The sequence below is a fragment of the Suncus etruscus genome, chromosome 9, assembly GCF_024139225.1.
Source record: "Suncus etruscus isolate mSunEtr1 chromosome 9, mSunEtr1.pri.cur, whole genome shotgun sequence".
Taxonomy (NCBI): Eukaryota; Metazoa; Chordata; class Mammalia; order Eulipotyphla; family Soricidae; genus Suncus; species Suncus etruscus.
The window spans coordinates 30619309-30632428 of record NC_064856.1 but is presented as its reverse complement, the minus strand read 5'-3'; the positions used below and the strand labels follow the sequence as shown (position 1 = coordinate 30632428).

The following is a 13120-nucleotide window of genomic DNA, read 5'->3' as shown; positions in this document are numbered from 1 at the left end:
CGGTGGAAAGCCCTAGCAGAATAGAACTTGGCAAAGAAGTTCTAGTTCTTCCATTAAAAATCAACAAACAGGGGTCTGAGCAGGAAGGACATTTGCCTTGCATATGGCCCACATAGGTTCAATCCTCAGCACCACCAGTAGTGATTCCTAAGTATAGAGCCAGGAGTAACTCCTTAGCATACCAGGTATGGCCCCCAAACAAAAACAAACCCAGAAAGTGATCTCTAACAATATTATATATAAATCACAGAATCTCAATTGACAAAAAAAAAAAAAAATACTTTTTTAAAAATAAGGTTCCACTCCTGGCGGTGCTGAGCTGAAGACCATATGGGTTGGGCCTAAATTTTTTTTCCCTCAGGGGAGAGCGTGAAAGCAGTCCCCCACTACCACAAATTATGCAGTCGAGTTTCCCACATTTGGGAAAATCACAGGGGTCAGCACATCCGGAGTGCAATGGGTGAGCCTTGCCCTGAGGAAACCACTTTCGTGATCATGGTATCTCCCCTGCCAGGTAAGTATGGGGCCTTACTTTTTAATATCTCCAACCCAAAGTTTTTTTATTGGCTAGACTTGTAAATAAAGTGAAACCTATATTTAAAAAAAAATCATGGGGCCAGAGAGATAGCATGGAGGTAAGGCGTTTGCCTTGCATGCAGAAGGATGGTGGTTCAAATCCCAGCATCCCATATGGTCTCCCGAGCCTACCAGGAGCGATTTCTGAGTGTAGAGCCAGGAGTAACCTCTGCTGGGTGTGACCCAAAAACCAAAAAAAAAAGAAAAAAAATTAGGTTCATGGGGCCATAGTAGTGGCACAACTGGTAGGATGTTTTCCTTGCACACACTAACCTAGGACGAACCACAGTTCAATTCCCAGGTATCCCATATGGTCCCCCAAGCCGGGAGCAATTTCTGAGCTCATAGCCAGGAGTAACCCCTGAGTGTCACCGGATGTGACCCAAAAACAAACAAACAAAAAAATTCAGGTTCATGTTGACTCCTTTTCCAACACCCACACCAAACAAGAGCTGGTGTGAAGGTTCATATCAGCAGCCTTCATAATGCCCAAGAGGAGAAAACAACCCAAATGTTGATCAACAAATGACTGCATGAACGTAATGTGCTGTGCACGATAGGACATATCGTTACTCAGCCATATACAGGAACGAAGGGCTGATGCACACGGCAGCCTGAAGGAACCTCGGAAACACCACACCGCACTGTTGAAAGAAACCAGGCACAAAGGTCATTGGGGAACAGAAGAGAAAAAGTCAGAGAAGCAGATTCTGGGGTCTGGAGCAGAGGTAGGAGGAGTGAGAAGCTCTTCATGGTGAGGGATGGAAATGTTCTGGAGCGAGATAGAGGAGACGGTTGCACAACATGCTGACTGTATTCAACGTCACTGGATTGTCCGCTTTCAAATGGTTTTAATGATTAATGGTTCATTTCAATGCTGACTTTTATGCTATGTATGTTGCCTGTCAATTTTTAACCACCGTCAATACAAATGTATAGAATCCTCCTCCATTCCACCTTCCAAAGGCAGGATGCTGACTGCACTATATTGTACCTTGAATGTCTTCTATTAAAAAGAATTAAAGGGTGGGGAGAGAGAAAGAAAGAAAAGGATGCTAAAGATTGTTTTCGAACAAAGGAGACTTCCCATGCAAGTCACCCGAGAAGCAAACCCATTCGGTTCCCTTGTTCCCGTCTCTCCTTTCCTCCCTTTTCTGCCCTTTGTTGTTGTTGGCCAGATTGGGGAATTATTTTATAGACTTGGCTGCAGAGTTTTGGGGGAGTCCAATGACAGAGCCAGTGATTGAGTGATCAAGCTTGGCATTGGGGAGGGAGTGCTAGGGATTGAACTCGGGGCCTCACATCTGCAAGACAGGCGTGCTACTGAGCAACGTCCCCACTCCTGTGTTCTCTTTTGTCATGCTTCCTAATAATCCGGGAATGGAATAGACCCAGACAGGACTCACCCCCATACACTGAGTTTTTTCAGGTTGGCATGTCAAACACCCAGGATTTTAGTTTTGCTCTTTCTCCAGTCCCAGCTTCCCCCGTACCTACCCCCAAAACCCTGTTTTTCGCATGAGAAAGCAGAAGCTCAAAAAAGAAAATCAGGCAGGGTTTGAACTAGAATCTCCCAGCCAGGCTCAGCTGCCCCTTTGGCCACAAAGCACTGGTCTTGTTCCTTGAGAGGGGACACCAGGCCCCGGGGCAGCTAGGCACTCCCATGGGGAAGGCCAGTCACTGCCACAGCCCAGATGTGGAGCTAGAGGGAGAAGCAAGCCAGGAGGTGTGCAGGTGAGGCCTTGGTCCAGGCCAGACTTTTCCTAGACTTTTCTGCCTGTGGTCCCCTGCAGCTTCAGCTGTCCTAGTCTTGGACCACATGAGTCCCATGTAGCCCCCTGGGACCTGCTGGAGTCCACCAAGAGGACGTGTGGTCCAAGAAAAGCTGCCCTAGAAAGATGGAGGAAGGGTGAGGGTTATCTGGGCAAACTCCTGGACAGGTGGGGTGGTGGGTCTGTGACTGACCCCGGGCAGCACTGTCAGAGAAATGATCAGTCAAAGAGGGTTGCAGAGAAAGAGGGGCTTGGCCTTAGCTGCCCTGAGCACTTTTCTGGAGTTACAGGGCAGCTCAAGGGTGTGAAGTCCGGATATGGGAAGACCCAAGAAAGCCTGTCTTGGTGGCTTTCCGCTAAGACAGATTCATGCTGGCCCTACATGACCAGTTTCAGAAGCATGGGGGCCCTGCCCTTTTTCTCCATCTCTGCACCCCTAAATTTAGTCCTCCTGAAAGGAAACCAACTCCAGCCCTAGAGAAAGTGCCGAGAGGGGAAGGAGAACTTTGCTGACTCATGTGCCTGGTCTCCCAACTTCCCTCTGGGAAAACCTGAACTCAGACAAGGGCTAAGGAGTCTTGTGGCAGCTGAGAGCTGTGGCAAGCAATAGAAAGTGATTAAAAGAGTAACCTGACCATGAGTGATCAGGGAGGACTTCCTGAAGGAGGTAGCATTGGAGCCAGAATCAGAAGTGGGAGACTAGACTAATGTTTCTCACCCTTTTTCTGACCATGCCCCTTGGACCTTGTTTTATCCTTCTTGGTAACCCCCTGTCCTCTACCTTTAATCTCATACCATGACTCCCGACTGATATGATTTTCACCTGTAGCTTCCTTGAACTACATAGACACCCACAAGGGTCTGGGGAGACAATAAGGCCCCCAGTATAGAGATGCCAGTTTAGGCCAAGGAAAGAAGGAAAAGTACCACAGAGGGAAGAGCCTCTGAGGGCCGGATGGAGACAGCCTGGTGAGTTCTAGTTTTCTAAAGGACATGAGGCAAGTCGGGTCAATGGCGTACCCTGCCCAGAGTCTTCTCTGAGCTTCCGACCTATTTGGGGCAGAGGCCAGCAAACAGGCACTGGTGTCGCTGTCACGGAATGAAGACTTGGGTGAGTTCAGTGGCCCAGAAGAGGAGGACGGGGATCCTGAGCATCAGCACCCCATGAGGATCCTCCCCCACTCACAACTCTGACAGAGACACTTCAGGGCTCCTTGGTGGAGTGGCAGCTGGGAAGGCAACAAAGATTGTACAGGAGCAGCTGGGTTGTGTCAGCTCGGAGGGAGGGAGACAGGGACGATGCCCCAGGATGAAAGGAGGTAACAGAACTGGGAGGGCAGGAGTGACTGGGAGGCCTTAGGGCCATCTGACCTATAACTTCCCAAGGCTGAAAAGGCAGAACCCTGCAGTGCCAGCTCAGATTCCCAAACTCCAAACCCGTGTTCTCAGGACTCAGACCACCCTCCCAGGGAAGACCCCTAAGTGAACATGTATATAGACAAGACCTAGATGGGGACATCTCTGCAAAGTGACAGAACAGGGTGGGCAGGTGAGAAGAGTGGGCAGGGCAGGGCAGGCTTCAGGCCAGACTGAGCTAGAAACAGGAAGGAGCAGAGGTGGGAGTGTGAGCGGTTAAAGGGCAGAGTCTTTCACAGAGCCACACGGCGTCAGCTCAGAGGTGATAGTTCCGATCCTGGGCCCTGGTTTGGGGGTATCTGGTGAGGGTGATGTGGACTGAGTGTCCCCCAATAGGCTTCTCTAGCTTCAAGTGCAGAACTAGACCAAGGGCCCCCTGAGCACTATGGGGAACGCTGAAAGAGATACCCCTCTTTTGAGGGCAAGGGATGATGGGTTAGACCAGAGGTAGTGGAAGTTTGAAAGAACCCTAAATTCTTCTCCCGAAACACTGGGAGCCCAGAGCCCTGTGAAAGACATATTCTCAGGTTCCCCAGGACCCCTACTTTTTCACACAGTGAGGCACACCTGGACAGTTGCTGTCACATGCCCCTTCTCCATCCTGCTGAAAAGTTCACAGATGGAAGAGGAAAGGGGAGAAGGGGAGGAACAGGACATGGCCTCCTCCCTGTGCCCTGAGTCCCTTATGTTGGGGTCTGCATGGGGTCCCTGAAGGTGCAAGCTTGGAGAAATGGCCAGAGTTTTGCCACACAGAGTCCATGGACATTTGTTTTATGTGTCACACACTTTCTCTTACATTCTTTCTATCTCCATCAAGCTGGAAACAAAAACAGAGAGAAAGGCTGAGCCCCATGGGACAGCGATCCAGAAATGATTCATGCCCTGCAGAGAGGAGAAGAAATGATCACCGTAGCCATCACTGACCTCCCAGGTATCCTATTTATTCTTCTTTTTTTTTTTTTTTTTTTTTTTTTTTTTTGGTTTTTGAGCCACACCCGGCGTTGCTCAGGGGTTACTCCTGGCTGTTTGCTCAGAAATAGCTCCTGGCAGGCACGGGGGGGACACCGGGATTCGAACCAACCACCTTTGGTCCTGGTCCTGGCTTGCAAGGCAAACGCCGCTGTGCTATCTCTCCAGGCCCACATTTTTACATATCATTATCCATTTTGTATGTGGATTACAAAATCACAAACTCATTGAAAATAAGGTGCCAGGGCAATAGGACAGCAGTGGCCTACCCAAGTTCAATCCCTGTTATCCTGTATGGTTCCTGTGAACCACCAGGAGTGATTCCTGAAAGCAGTCAGGAGTAAATAAGAACCTCCAGGTGTGGGTGTGGAGAAAAAGGAGAGGAGGGGAGGGGAGGGGAGGGGAGGGGAGGAGAGGAGAGGGGAGAGGAGGGGAAGGGAGGAGAGGGGAGGAGAGGAGAGGGGAGGGGAGGAGAGGAGAGGAGAGGAGAGGAGAGGGGAGGGGAGGGGAGGGGAGGGGAGGGGAGGAGAGGGGAGGGGAAGAGAGGAGAGGAGAGGAGAGGAGAGGAGAGGAGAGGAGAGGAGAGGAGAGGAGAGGGGGGAGGGGAGGGGAGGGGAGGGGAAGGGAGGGGAGGGGAAGGGAGGGGAGGGGAAGGGAGGGGAGGGGAAGGGAGGGGAGGGGAGGGAAGGAGGAAGGGGAGGGAAGGAAGAAGGGAAGGAAATGAAAGGAAAAAGGGAAGGAAAAAGGAAAGAAAATGAAAGGAAAAAGGAAAGGAAAGGAAGGAAAGGAAAGGAAAGGAAAGGAAAGGAAAGGAAAGGAAAGGAAAGGAAAGGAAAGGAAAGGAAAGGAAAGGAAAGGAAGGAAAGGAAAAAGGAAAGGAAAGGAGAAAGAAGAAAGGAAAGGAGAGGAAAGGAAAGGAAAGGAAAGGAAAGGAAAGGAAAGGAAAGGAAAGGAAAGGAAAGGAAAGGAAAGGAAAGGAAAGGAAAGGAAAGGAAAGGAAAGGAAAGGGGAAAGGAAAGGAAAGGAAAGGAAAGGAAAGGAAAGGAAAGGAAAGGAAAGGGGAAAGAAAGAAGGAAAGGAAGAAGAAATAGAGAGAAGAAAGAAGAAAGAAGAAAGAAAGAAAAGAAAGAAAGAAAGAAGAAAGAAAGAAAGAAAGAAAAAAGAAAGAAAGAAAGAAGAAAGAAAGAAGAAAGAAAGAAAGAGAAAAAGAAGAAGAAAGAAAGAAAGAAAAGAAAGAAAGAAAGAGGGAGGGAGGGAGGGAGGGAGGGAGGGAGGAAGGAAGGAAGGAAGGAAGGAAGGAAGGAGGAAGGAAGGAAGGAAGGAAGGAAGGAAGGAAGGAAGGAAGGAAGGAGGAGGAAGGAAGGAAGGAAGGAAGGAAGGAAGGAAGGAAGGAAGGAAGGAAGGAAGGAAGGAAGGAAGGAAGGAAGGAAGGAAGGAGGAAGGGAGGGAGGGAGGGAGGAAGGAAGGAAGGAAGGAAGGAAGGAAGGAAGGAGGAAGGAAGGAAGGAAGGAGGAAGGAAGAAAGGAAGGAAGGAAGGAAGGAGGAAGGAAGGAGGAAGGAAGGAGGAAGGAAGGAAGGAAGGAAGGAAGAAGGAAGGAAGGAAGGAAGGAAGGAAGGAAGGAAGGAAGGAAGGAAGGAAGGAAGGAAGGAAGGAAGGAAGGAAGGAAGGAAGGAGAAAATGAATCAGCAGACAGGAGGGTTGAAGAGGAAAGAGAGAAAGAGAAGTCTATGACCTTCCAGAAAGATTAAATTCACCCTACTCTACCTCTCCCCAACCCTGCAATCTGCAAGATGCAGGTCTTAAAGCCTTTGTGGAGAGGTAGCATGTAGAGAAGGCTTTCTATAGGAGAAGGTGGCCTTTGCATGTGCTGCTGCCCCTCCTTTGGGGTGACATCCATGAGCCAATCCTCCCAAAGCACAGCCCGCTATAGTGCCCACTATTCTTCCCCATGGTTTCTTCAGCGCCGCAATGCAGGGACAAGGGTCTGTGCTGTCCACCTGGTGGACCTCATCTGAGCACACACTAAGTGCTCCATAGTCATGTGCATGAACAGTGAGTCCATCCCACTTTTCAGATAAGGACACGGAGGCTGAATGAGCACAAATCTTTTTTCCCCAGGCAAGAAAGAAAACATAGTTAGTAGTTGAACATTCATCCTGACCAAGCTCCCAGGCCAAGGGCTCCTAGCAGAGTGTCTCAGAGCCCCAGTGGCCTCAACTCCATGGCAGGTGGGCAGGCACACCTGAAGGTCTCAGTTTTTTGTCGTTCGTAAGAGAAGCCAAGGGGCCCACTTGGTGCTCTCTAGCACCCAGTGCAAAATGCCAGAAAACCCTGGAAGCATGTGAGATACTGCTGCTTGGAGATCTTTGTCTTAGCTGGGATTCCAGGAATGCAGCCCTCGTGGAGGGTGGGGCAGGCTGAGAAGGCCTTCCCTGGAGGCGCGAATGGCACCTGAGGAGGGCAGGACCAGCCAGAGAGGAGGGCACCTCTCCACAGGAGAGACCTGGCGCTGCCCTGGGGCCAGGACTGGGGGGTCAGGACAGGCTTCTGTCCAAGATGGGAGGAGCCCAGCTTGTTTAGACCAGCTCCAGTTCTGCTGCCCCCCTTCTCCCTCCACCCACACATCTTCTTCCCAAGCCCCAAATGTCCCCTGAAAAAACTGTCTGTGCCCCCTGGGTCAGCTGGAGGGAGGCATGGAGGGGTGCCCAGCAGGAGGGCTAGGAGCCACCAGTTCTTGGACTTTGGGCCTCACACTCCTAGCTAGTAGAGGCAGCAGAGCCCCAAGTAGAAATTCTCTAAGATCCAGAACCCAGATAAAAGGACATGGTGACACTTGGCTTCCAGGACTGAAATATAACACAAGATCAACCCCCTCAACTGGGAGCTGTTTTGTTTTATTTACACGCATATAAATTCTTTGTCAAGAAAAGGTGTCCCTGTATATTAATGCTGGCATGCGTGACCTGGGCTAGGACCAACACCCCCTACCTGGGAGGCTTGTGCTCAAGACACCACTTCCCAGAGGGGCCTTGGCTCCCTCCATCCGTGATTGGGGCTTAGGGGTGCTTCAGGATCCCAAAATGACCAGCAGCTTCAGGGCTGTGATTCAAATAAAACGCTTAGAAAGTTCTTGACACATAATAAGCACTCAGTGAGCAGTAATAATTATGGTTATCAATATAGGGAGACGCCACAATTCAAACCCCATTATAAACACATAATGAATTCCAGTTTATCAGTATGAACTCATTTGGGCTTAATAAAGATACAGATAATTACATTTGAAATAAATATTTTTAGCTGTTGCCTCTCCCTAACTGGGGAAATACACATTTCTTTCTTATAAGACGTATAAGAAAGGAACCCCAAAGTTTTTTTCTCTAAGAACACTCATTGTTCAACACCAGGATGCTGAGCTTTGGGCAACCTGGGCTTCAGACACGGACTATCATGTAAGGCACTTGCCTTGTACATGAAGAATTTGGGGTTGATCCCTGACAACCCAGAGAGTCCCGTCGGGATTTACCTCTGAGTACAGAACCAAAAGTAAGCCCCTGAGCACAGCCCTGCTGTGGTCCCAGACACACCAAAAAGAAGAAAGAAAAGAAAAAGACAGTCTGGAGGCAAGGAGTATTCCAGATAAGCTTGGATGAAGCATGTCAAAGGAAAGTAAGGAGGTGCCATAAAAGAAAAAAAAAATAAGAGAAGAAAAACTTGCATTCTTGTAGATGAGACAAGGAACCAACTGGTAGAGCCCCCAACAGCCAACAAAGGAATAATTGGAATCACAAATATGTAATAGTGAATTAAAAACCAAAGCACAAATGAAACAAATGATCTAATAGAGTGATATTAGGGCTGGTGATATTAGGGTTTAAGGCACTTGCCTTGCACATGGCCAATTCTGGTTCAAATCTCTGGCACCACAATAGGGCCCCCCTGAGTATCTCCAGGAGTGACCCTGAACACTGAACCAAGAGTAACCCCTAAGCATGGCCTGCGGTGCCCCAAGCCCCCTCTTCCCCCCAGTGAAACTGACATTAGAAATATCTGTGGGTCACCATGATCCAGGGCAAAGGGTGAAAAATAAAAAAGGCAACACAGGAAGCAGAGTCTGTGGTCAGGTGAGGCCTAAGCCCTGGTGCCTTATTCCCCCTAGGAAGTATGAGAAATGGGGGGTGGCCACACCATAGCAGGTCATGGGGACAACTAGGACACTGACAGGGCTGGGATGGAAATGCACTCCAGAGCACTGTCTCCCCAAGAGCCTCTGCAAGTTCCCCCTAGAGAGGCCATCTTGCAAAAAAAATAAAATCCAGTTCCCCAAAATGCAGAGTGTGAGGGGCTGCCCCAACCAACAGGATGGTGGGAATCCCACCCAACATGCCTGGATTGGAAGCTCTTAGGTAAACAGGGACCCCCAAGCAGAGCACCTGCCTAGCATGGGGGAAAGAGGAGGAGGGCTTGGCCTGGCACCACCCATACAGGAAGGAGAGGAGCCAGGTGGAGACTCAAGTCCAACTACAACCCCACTGGTACCTCCTGTCCTGTTTGCTCCTCCAGGATTCAGCCTGGATCTCAGACCCCTGAAACGGGCTGGAAAGCTTTCCTTTTCCCTGAGGGGATTTTTCTCTGTTCACTGCTCAGGCTCACAGGCCCCACCAGAGCCTGAAGGAGAATTTCCTCCTCTGGTGTCCTGGGGTTTTTCACCAGCTGCCAGACACCAAATGGTCCCCCAGACCAGTGGGGGCTGTGTTCTGGGACACTTCTAGGCCTCCCGCATAGACATGGAGATCTCAAATCACATGAGCCTTCCTACTTCATTCAGGACAGGGCCATGGCCTCCCCTCCTGTGCTTCCCCTCAGGGTGGTCCACATCCACACACAGTTGAAGTCTTGTTTCCCCTTCTGTAGGTTCCCATGAACCTGAGAAACACCAGGGACCCCATTTCAAAAACATGTTCCAGGAGACTCCAACAGAAAGAGATGGGCCCCAACCTCTGCCCTGGGCAGCTGACCTGCCTAGAGCAAAGAGCAAAGGGGAAGCTCTCGTAGGGGCTTGTTTCTCAGAAAGTCGGGGGTGGAAGTCGGGGACCTTGGGTTCAAGTGGTGGGCATCTGCGGCTGAGTCACAGTGTCACCTTCGGCCCCTCACTTCCTTGTCTGGACCTCAGGTTCCTCATCCCCTAGGCAGGAAGCCACACGTCTTCTTTGCCTTATGGCTGTGAAAATCAGGGCTACAGTGAGGCCCTGACCCCACAGCAGACCCCATACCCCTAGCCTCCTGCCAGAGCTTGAGCTAGACTCGGGAATCCACATGTACCAACCTCATGTCACCTCTTCACTGACCCTGTTCTGGCCAGCACGACAGAGATGATTCCTAAGCACTACCAGGAGTGATGGCTGAGTTCCTCTGGGGTATAAGTCAAGAACCAAATTTCAGAGACACAACCATTTCAGAGACATAGACAGTAGTTGGGATGCAAGAGTGGGAATATTCCTTCCCCATCCCGGAGTCCTTGCCAAAGGACCACACCCTTGAGGGACATCCTGCTGATTCACCTGAGGGCCCCCAGTCCCTTACTATCCCCCACCCTGCTCAGTCTTCCTCCTCTAAGGAGATCCTATCTATGGGACCGATCTATGCTTCTCAGTCTCAGCCCTTCTCTGTACCCCAATTTTAGCAAAAAACACAGAGGTGCATATGCACCTTGAAACAACCCCCCCATCCATGCCTCAACTTCTCCATCTGCAAAACTTGCTTCAGAAAGCTGCCTACCTCCCACTTGAGAGTGGAGCTAGTATCTGAATAATTGGAGGTGAGTTTGGGCCCCTAGGACAGGCTCTGAATCAGGGGAACCCACAGTGAACTTGGCCCTGAGAAATTGGGAAAGACCTCATGCTGCTGCTGGCCACACTGTGGGCCACGGAGCTGGTCTGTCTATTGGCCATGGGGCAACCATCTTGTCTTCTGCTGTCCTTTTCCTGAAATCCAGGGGTCCACCTGGGCAAATGTCATGAGCAGAAGTTTCCAGGAGGAGCCCAGGGCTTGCCCAAGGGGACCAGATGTTCCTTTGGATGATGAAGCATCCTTGGCTGGACAGACCCAGAAAGGTGAGTTATACATTTTCTCTCTATCCCTGATGAGGAGACTTATTCCCGCCTCACCTGGCCCCTGCAGTGCATTTGGGGATTTTGATCTTTTCCCAGTAGATGGATGAATTATCTGAAACCAATGGTTCCCCCCCCCCCTTTTTTTATCTTAAAATCGCTATAAAATCTCTAAGGTCTGGGCTGGAGCAATAGTGCAGCAATAGAGCATTTGCCTTGCATGCGACTGACCCAGAATGGAACTGGGTTTGATCCCCGCAAATCAGGAATGATTTCTGAGTGCATAGCCAGGAGTAACCTTTCAGTGTCACCGGGTGTGACGCCAAAATCAAAACAAAAACAAAAACAAAAATCTCTAAGGTTAATTCATGGGACCCACAGTCATGGGATTCAAGGGGCTGTCTCACTGCTGCCCCATATCCACCAAGGCTTATCTCTGAAGATGTGGGGACACCCCTCTCCACCTTTTCTCGAGGACTGTCTGTATCCTCTCAGAACCCCCCTTACCACCTTTAATAGGTCTGAGCCCCAGTTCTCAGAAGTTGTCAGCCTGAGCCAGGGAAAGTCCCATCCAGGCCAGGTTCCCAGCACCATGCCAGGCTTCAGGATGCCAAGAGCACGGGGCCAGGATGACAGCCCGGGGAGGAGACCAATAAGGCCGCACCCCATAGCCCTGAGGGCCCTGTGGGGACCATAGTGAGGGGAGCCAGGCGGTCCCCACCCCCGCCTGCTGCTGAAGGATCCTGTGAGTCAGCCCCACCTCATGACCTGCCACCACTAGGCCTGTAATTAGGCTCAACGCCTCCTCCTTGAGGCCTGGTCTTATCAGCTCATTGGGGTAGGCCAGGAGGGATGCCCCAGAGGTCCCCACAGACGCACTGGGCCCCGGGCTCAGTGACATGCAATCAGGGCGTGTGCCCACCACAGGTCAGCACTGCTCCCCGGCACCCCAAATTCCTGCTCTGTTGCAGGAACAGACAACAGACAACACCTGAAACCCAGTGGAAGCCTCTCAGGTTGCGTTTCAGAAAGATTTTCCCAAAGTTCAGCTCTGTTCGCACTTGAGGGACCCAGTAACAAGGTAGGAACCATTGGCAGGTACCCTGGTACTACTCCCAGGCCTTTGCCACCCCCAATACAGGAGGCAGGAAGTGGGGGTCCCATTCTACAGACAAAGAGACAAGGTCTGATGGACTGCAAGCCTAGGCTGGTGTGTGTGGGGTGGGGGCGCTAAGGACTCCTTCCTGAGAACAGGAAACCCCGCTCACACACTTCATATAGAGGGGAATGCCAGCATGGGTTGGCTTGCTGCAATCTGACCTCCTGACTTCAAGTCCCCAGGTAGCCCGTCTGTGCCTCAGTTTCCCCAACTGTCAGCTAACACTAACACCAATGCCCACCTGGCCCTCCCTGGTGAGAGTTTGAGCCGCCAAGCTCTGAGACAAGGAACAGTGTGTCTTTCCTTCCAGAACCTTCCTTCGTTAGTTGGACAGGAGGTGGGAAGGCTGGGTGTGTCTCCTCCACTCTCCACACGGGCTCCCTGGAAACTATGGAGGGTCCCCAGGCTGCCCCCTGCCCTGGGGCGAGGTTCACAGGATTAGCACCCCTCAAGCCCACATCTGCAGACACACAAGACACAGAGCTCAAGGCTGCAGCAGGTCTGGCTGCTCTGCAATTATTAATAATTTCCTGCCTCTGTCCCTCCCCCAGACCTGCTCAACCAGTCTCCCTGGCAGTGGGGCAGGCCTGACATTTGAACCAACTATTATTCTCTCATTTCTGGGAGGACCAGCAGGGAGCCGGTGGGGGACACGGGCCCATGTCTTGAGGCTGGGTGGGGAGCCGCATATTGACCCGCAGGCCTTGCACAGCCCCAAGGCCCCACAAGTGCATTCAGGATCCCCGGCAAGGGGGCTCCCTGAATTTGGGCGCCAGAGAGCAAGCCTGTCCAGGCCTGCCTGGGGAGCCTTGTGCTGAAGCCAGGCAGTGGCAGGGGTGGGCAGAAAGCACACAGGTTCCGAGTCTGCCTCTTCTTTGCTTAGTCGCCTTAGACAAGTCACTAAACCTTTCTGATCCTCCGAGTGCTCACCTACAAACAAGAGGGTAACTCCACACTGAGGGCTTGGTAGGATTTTAGAATTCCCAAGCTCCACACCCACCAGAACACACAGAGGCCACTTCTTTGGGGCCAAGGTCTGTGAAATTCTCCTTGTGGGGAGCCCCCAGAAACTGAACCAAAGCATCAAGCAGAGTTTGCACCTGAGATAGAGCCTGGC

At 51.1% G+C, this 13120-nt stretch overlaps 1 non-coding gene across 1 annotated transcript; it reads right to left on the bottom strand.

Annotated features, from left to right (window-relative positions):
- Positions 1–358: 358 nt before the first annotated feature.
- On the bottom strand, positions 359–522 carry LOC126019872 (U1 spliceosomal RNA). Its single transcript, XR_007499488.1, has one exon. It is a non-coding gene; the product is annotated as a U1 spliceosomal RNA (small nuclear RNA).
- Positions 523–13120: the final 12598 nt, after the last annotated feature.